General features: G+C 44.0%; 1 protein-coding gene across 7 annotated transcripts in view; it reads right to left on the bottom strand.

Annotated features, from left to right (window-relative positions):
• Positions 1-6166, bottom strand: part of TANC2 (tetratricopeptide repeat, ankyrin repeat and coiled-coil containing 2) — an 848255-nt gene that overhangs the window by 498291 nt on the left and 343798 nt on the right. The window contains exon 1 of one of the 7 annotated variants that reach the window (XM_019523596.1): positions 637-1021. The exons of the other annotated variants lie outside the window; for them this stretch is intronic. The gene's annotated coding sequence lies outside the window, so the exon portion shown is untranslated. Of the gene's footprint in view, positions 1-636; positions 1022-6166 lie in introns of those variants that run through there. 7 annotated transcript variants of the gene reach the window in all.

Here is a 6166-nt window from a genome sequence, read left to right as displayed (position 1 = left end):
AATATAAGCCTTTGTTCCGGGGATGGGTGGGGTGTTATTTTTTCAAATTGCTGTTGAGCATTCCCATTTTTCCCAGTAGCACTGACTTGCAATTCTAATTTTCTTTTGAGGAACAAATACCTTTGAATGAAAGACCCGCCTCTCCTCCAGTCCTAAATTTAATTCTAAATTAAATTTTAATTCTAAATTAAATCTGATGTGGGAAAGGTTCATAATACAAAGCAAAAATCCTATTTTGGTGCCATGTTCTAGGATAAATAACATCACCTTCAATGCCCCTAATATTTTTTTAAAGCAGCTACATATAAATCTCCCATATAATGAAAATACATACTAGAACATTGACTTTTGTCCTTGCATCATATTTTGTATAAGAATTCTGCACCCTTTTGCAAGAGAAAAAAAATCACATATTATATAAGAACTGTAACAGGCAAGAAAATGACTAACAACTAAAGCAGAATATTTTGGATTCACAGTGGCAGTCTCCTAATGGCTTCCCTGTAAACTACAAGTGTCAGAATCCCTTAGCCTGCATTGATTTTTTTTCTGTAGAGTTTAAAGTAGACCTAGAAAAGACTAATGCAATTTAAATCAGAGTCCATGCAAGACAAACAGTCCACTGCACATACTCACAAGGTTTTGTTTTCTCTCCCCGTCAGTCGATAGAATGAAATATTTGTACCAATAAGTCGAAAACCCTCTTAATTCATAGGCAACACTGCCATGAGAACAGCACTTCAGTAAAGATCCTCTTCTGGTCCACACCTCTCACTGATCCCCCTAGAGCTAGCTCCATATTGCTGCTCAGAGCGTCAGTGTGATGTTACAGGTGACACCTCCTGCAGCTGATGTCAGGATTGGTCCCAAAAGCACAACAGAGATCTCCCTAAGGTGCCTGCTGTCCCTAACGAACATCACTTTTGCTTCTTTTATGTCTCCCAGGGAGCAGACTCAAGGCTGATTTCAGAAAAGCTAACACAGACACTGAGCTCTCTCTTCATTACATCTGTCAGCATTAAACAGCTTCTCTTTCCAGAGTGCCGCAGAAAATGTAGGCTGGATGCCCCCCCTTGGGGAAAAAAAATGAAGTATTTTTACACAGTTTCTCTCTATAGCGCAGTTCAGTTTGCTCTTCTGTTAGAGCAAATTGCTGAAGGAGTAGGTAAATAATGGCGCAGTATACCAAAGTGAATGATTCACTGATGTTCTCCTTAACATTCAGGAGTAACACGAAAGGCTAGCAATGCAGCCCAGGTCCAGAGCTGATGAATGGTGCAGTGCTGTTGTTGTCATGGCAACTAAGAGGAAAAAAGCAGTACCATATAAGGAGTTGTGACATGGATTCCGGGAACAATTTATACTAAAAAGCTGTAAACCCTCAATGCTTTAAAGCTGCAGCATCCTCTCTCACAGATTTGTGTACAGCTTTCATTGTTCAGACCTGAGCAGTCATAACAAATCGTCACATGCATAATCACATCAATTGAAAAAACATTTCTATTGGGAACGCCACACCAAAACACAGCGTAACTTAATGTGCTTTGCTGTTATTTCAAAGACTCGGTTTGAAATGATTAAGCAAAGGGACTGAAAACACATCTGGGGGCCTGTTGATCACAAAACAGAGCACAGAATGAGACCCTCAGATGTTACCAGTGGTCTCACACTAGGAGCAAACACTGCTTTCAGGAAGCAGACAGTGGATGAACCAAATGGCAGCACCATCCCCTGGCTGACTGACAGAGCAGCACTGGCACTGGTTAGAGATTCAGCCACTCCTCCCAGACAGAAAAGATCCTGAGGATAACCTGTAATTCAGTCACTGCTATGCAATGAAGCCTGGCAGCACCATAAAGAACCTTAAGGTGGGTTCCTATACGACACTGACAATACAGTGAAAGCCAACCCTTGTATATCGTTAAAATAAGAAGCTGTGCCCACAAAAAGGGTGTACGCTGCATACTCTAAAAAGGAAAACCTTGTCAAGCACTATTAATACAAAAAAATTCCTTTCACATTTATACTTGTCCTCAAATATGCAAATACCATAGCTACAAAACAAGTGAACAATGATTTTGTCAGAATTACATGTCTTTGATAATTATTCTTGGGTGTGTTGGGGTGGGGGGGAACTGCACAGCTATAATTAAAAAATCTAGCGTTGGCATTATTAAACCTTAATGGCCACTAACTTGTGATCTCAGTTGCTCCTGCAATACGACACAAGATGAGATTCTAACCTACCCAGGGATCTGTATTATAAATAGACTTTAGTATGTAGTTTAGGCCTAGACCTTACATTTGATAAACAGCAAATGAAAATGCTATCATCTTAGGGGAATTTCTGTGCTCTCGTTCCCATACATATCTACCCTCCTTTCCCTGCTCCCCACCAAAAATTCTGAAGAAGGTGGTATCCCCAAAATCAAAAAAACCTCAGGAATATCTATGATTCCAGATAACATTAAACTGGTATTTAAGGTCATGTTCTAATTATTTTGTTCCTTCATGGTATTACTGAAGGTCAAAATTAATCCTTAATTTAGGGATAACTGCACTCTGTTTCTAACATGCTTTCCCAAATATGATATGTATTCCCAACATGAACTCAAATGCAATGCTGGTTTTATCTGACAGATCACTGAGGTTTTCTTTCTTAAATAGACATGCATAAGAGCACTAACCAAGAAAATCATAATGCTGCTGCATTACACTTCTAGTTATTTGAAGAAATATACTATTATCTGCAGGGAGAAAATTAGGAAGGTCAAAACGTTTTCTTTTGAGATGCAACTGGCAAGGGATATTAAAGGCAATAAAAAGGGCATTCTACAAGTACATCAAAAGAAGACCAAAGAAACTTTAGGTCCCTTATGCAATTCAAAAGGCAATCTAGTGATGGATGATGTAGTGTAGGCTGAAGTATTTAGTGCTTTTTTTTTTTTTACTTCAGGCTTCACATATAGGGTCAGCTACCAGATAACAAGCACAGTTGGTACCGGTAGCAAAGACAAGGAGGAAGACATACAGCCTAGAGTAGTGAAAGAACAGGTGAGGGATTACTTAGAGAAGTTAGATGCTGTTAAGTCAGCAGGACTGGATGGGATGCACCCTGGGATCCTAACAGAATTGGTTGAGGTAATTTCAGAGCCATTGATTATCCTATCCTCTTTGAGGATTCATGAAGGTCAGATGAGGTCCTGAATGACTGGAAAAGGGCAAATATAATGCCCATTTTTAAGAAAGGGAAGGAGACAGCCTGACAGCAATACCTGAAAAGATCATAAAGCAGATCTTGAAGGTATCTATTTTGAAGCAAGTAGAGGAAACTATTTTGAAACAGCTTTAAAAGGGAACAGCCAGCACAGATTCACCAAGAGCAAGTCAATCTGAATAACCTGATTTCCTTCCATGATATGGTGACAGGTCCTTTTAAAGTTCTTTAGTAAGGCTTTTGACACTCTCCCACCACATTCTTATTAACAAGCTAAGCTCATTAATAAGCTACGGAAATACAGATGAGATGAGAGTTCCTTAGGGAGGATACATAACTGGTTGGAGCATGGTTGGATCATGCTCAATGAGTAGACATCAATGCCTAAATACCTAATTGGAAGGAAGTATAAAATAGGATTCCACCAGGGTCTGTCCTAGTTCCTATATTGCTTAACATTTTCTTTAATAATTTGGATGATGGGATTGAACGGACCATTTGTAAATGTGTGGATAACCCAAACTCGGGGGAAGTTTCAGACACTCTGGCAGGGAGGGTTAGGGTGCAGAACGCTTTGGATAGCTTGGAAAAATGGTCTGCAATCAACCAGATGCACGATATGAAGACATGCAACGTTCCAGACTTGGGACAGGAAAACTGCATTGGCGAGGCTACGTTATTGCAGAGAAGGACCTGGGTGTTACAGTAGACCATAAACTGAACATAAGCCAACAGTGTGCTCTTGTTGCAAAAAAAGGTAACAGTATACTGGGTTGTATTAACAGGAGTGTCATTTGCAAATCAAGAGAAGTGATTCTTTACCTTTAATCAGCATTGGTGAGGCCTCACTCGTAGCACCGTGTCCAGATTTGGGCCCCACACTTCAAGAAAGGTGTGGACAGATTGAAAAGAGTCTAGCAGAGAGCAACAACGAGTAGATGCTTGGGAAGCAAAACCTATGAGGAAAGACTGAGGTTCTCAGCAGACATTACACTGAAGACATGATCAATTGGTTAATTAACCTCTGTATAATAACTTAGATGGCTGGTTCCTGTTGTGCCTTAAACTGAACATGTAGCCAGCAACAATCAGCTGATTGTTGCTTCCAGGCTCAGAAGCACACTGGAGCAAAGGGCTCTGATGTACTCCTTTGGCTGGGAAAACCAATCATCTGATTAGTGCAATGAGCTCGACACACCGCACACTTGGCTTGCTACTTGCTGGTGCAAGGGGAGCCAGGATCATGACCCTGGGCTCTTCCCCCTGTCACAGCAATATGATGCAATTAGGATATGATCCCTGATTCCACAATCACGTCACCTGCTATGCACAAGTAACACAGCAGGAGACACTATTGGGATTGCAGATCAAATCCCATTGCGCCTTTAACTGATTATCTGCTAGGGGCCCAAAAGACCTTGTCCTGTTTAATTTGAAGAAGAGAAGACTGAGGGAGGATTTGATAACAGTCTTCAACTATCTAAAGGGCAATTAGAGAGGATGGACGGAGACAGATGATACTCTGTGGCCACAGGGGACAGAATTTAGGAGCAACGTTCTCAAACTGCAGCAGGGGACATTTAGATTGGAGATTAGAAAAAACTTTTTGACTGTGAGGGCCGTCCAGCATTGAAACAGGGTACCTAGAGAAGTTGTGGAATCTCCATCACTGAAAATTTTCAAAAACGGGTTAGATATATGCTTGGCTGGCTGATTTAGTCAAGGATGATGCTGCTTTGAGCAGGGGGAAGGACAAGTTAACCATACAAGGTTTCTTCCAGCCCTACTTTCCTATAATCCTAAAATCAGATTTAAATCATTTTTTAAAATTAAGTCAAATGCCCAGATCTGCCTGTGTACTCATGACTATTTTTTAGTACTTCACTGGCTGCTGACACACTTGACATTTAACAAATGATTAACTGGTTATTCATTCAAATATAATAAAGGGCTTAGTCTGTCTGTCCATAACACAGATTAATGATCCAGTGCACGTGTCACTACTGAGATAGGGTTACCATATATCTGGGTTTCCCTGGACATGTCCCTGATCTTTTTAAGCCCTCTGATCTCTGTCTGGGTGGACTGTCCAGGATTTCCCTTTGCTTGGCTGCTGGGAGCAGGGAGAAGGCAATCACAGGCAGCAGGGAGCACACACTGACCTGCCTGCAGCTGCAGAGGCACGCAGACCCATGCGGTGCTCCCAGCTGCCTGCAATCACCCTCCCCCTGCTCCCACCCCCAGAATAAAAACAAAGGAGAAATGCAGACATTTGGTCAGGGCAGGGGGAGCGGGGGCTGCAGCTGAGACAGGGCAGGAGGGAGGGGAGAGTCGCCTGTTCTCCAGCAGGGCAAAGGGGTGGGGTGGGGGGCTTGGAGGGCAGCGTGGACCTCCGTGGCTGGCCGGCAGCACAGGGGCCGGTGCCTGTGCTCCAGGGGACTGAGCATTCACAAGTCGCTGGGGAGGCAAGGGGGTGGGGAGGAAGGAGAAGAGGGGAAGGGGCCATAGCTAGGCTGCCTGGTGCGGTGCAGCAGCCTCATCCCAAGGCAGGGGCTGTCACAAGCCTCCCCTCATCTTCACTCAGCCTGCGGTGGGGCCGGACATGCTCTGCTGCTGCCTGCATGAATCAATGTCACCACACTCCGGCCAGGTCAGGACGGGAACAGCTGGGGCCCCTTCAGCAGGGCTGCTGGGGAGCAGGGGGCTGCAGGTTGGAAGTGAGGGGCATGGGGGGTGGGGGACTGTGGGTTGAGAGTGTGAGGCACTGGGGTGGGGGCGGGGAACTGTGGGTTGGGAGTGTGGGGGGCACTGGCAGTACCATGGGGCTGTGGGTCAGGAGTGAGGGGTATCAGCAGGGCTTGGGGGTGGGTGTCTGTGGGCCGAGAGTGAAGGGCACCATCAGGGCCCAGGGTGGCAGGGTACTGCAGTTTGGTGAGTGAGAAGCACTGC

This window comes from Gavialis gangeticus, unplaced genomic scaffold (genome assembly GCF_001723915.1).
Source record: "Gavialis gangeticus isolate Ggan-Ray unplaced genomic scaffold, GavGan_comp1, whole genome shotgun sequence".
Taxonomy (NCBI): Eukaryota; Metazoa; Chordata; order Crocodylia; family Gavialidae; genus Gavialis; species Gavialis gangeticus.
This window is presented reverse-complemented; position numbering and strand designations above follow the sequence as displayed.